Raw genomic sequence first — 1,476 nt, forward strand, 5'->3', positions numbered from 1 at the left:
AATAAGTAATTATCAATGATTCTTAGTATGATATTTCTATAAGGGAATTAATTCATACAAATTATGGTTTGTATACAATGCTATAAATTTTTATGATTTCTGAGTATTAAAAGGAAATAATTTCCTATTTTTCGAAAACAATAAAGTAGTAAGAGTAACATTAATTTGATATTATAAATCAGATATCCTTTTAACATATTATTACAGATTTTGGAATATTGGAGTTCGAAAACCATTTTTAAATCAGTCCGAAAAGTTTAATAAGTGCGTTCTTGAAATGTTCATTTAACAGTTACTACATTATACAGCGGCTCAGAGTTGAGACAGAATACAAAGCGCGTTTCGAGTTGAGATAGTTTTCACAAACGTCTCAGAGTTGATACAGAATTATAGCGCGCGCCAGAGTTGATACAGTCTCGTTCGGAGCCATCGAATTATGTTACTGGCTGTTTACGATAATTCAAGTTGGAGTAAGTACGAATTAGTTTCACTAAGGCCGAGAAATATGATAGGCACCAGCATCTAGTATTTTCATGATTCATGACAACTCAATGCTGTCCGATACATCGAGTAGAGTAGAGTTAGGGTAGCATAGCGGATAGTATATGTATAAGAATTAACAGTATCAGGTAACATAGTTTCGTAAAATATATAACAATAATATTACGAAACAATGAGTTGTTACATTTTAAAAAAATTAGAAGCACTAAATTAAATTATGAAAAGGTATCATATATTTGTGAAATATCCAAAAGTAGAAAACAATTATTCTAACCTACCATTAACCTATTATTATTGAATATTTCACAAATACATGATACCTTTTCATAATTTAATTTAGTGCTTCTAATTTTTCTAAAATGTAATAAATCATTGTTTCATAATATTATTGTTACATATTTTACGAAACTATGTTACCTGATACTGTTAATTCTTATACATATCCGCTATACTACCTTAACTCTACTCTACTCGATTTATCGGACAGCATTGAATTGTCATAAATCATGAAAATACTAAATGCTTGTGCCTATTATATTTCTCGACTCTAGTAAAACTAACTCGTACTTATTCCAACTCGAATTATCGTAAACAGCCACTGTTATTTTGTGTTTGCTGAGTTGTTTTGGGAAATTTATTATGTATATATAAATGTCATACAAATCATTTTATATGCTGTACAATTTTATCATAATTTTATTATCTAATTTATCTAATATTATATTATAATATAACATATATGTTATATTATAATATAATATTAGATAAATTAGATAATAAAATTATGATAAAATTGTACAGCATATAAAATGATTTGTATGACATTTATATATACATAATAAATTTCCCAAAACAACTCAGCAAACACAAAATAACAGTGGCTGTTTACGATAATTCGAGTTGGAATAAGTACGAGTTAGTTTTACTAGAGTCGAGAAATATAATAGGCACAAGCATTTAGTATTTTCATGATTT

This window comes from Odontomachus brunneus, unplaced genomic scaffold (genome assembly GCF_010583005.1).
Source record: "Odontomachus brunneus isolate Ranch 3 - 2012 unplaced genomic scaffold, Obru_v1 Obru_scaffold_314, whole genome shotgun sequence".
NCBI classification, from domain to species: Eukaryota; Metazoa; Arthropoda; class Insecta; order Hymenoptera; family Formicidae; genus Odontomachus; species Odontomachus brunneus.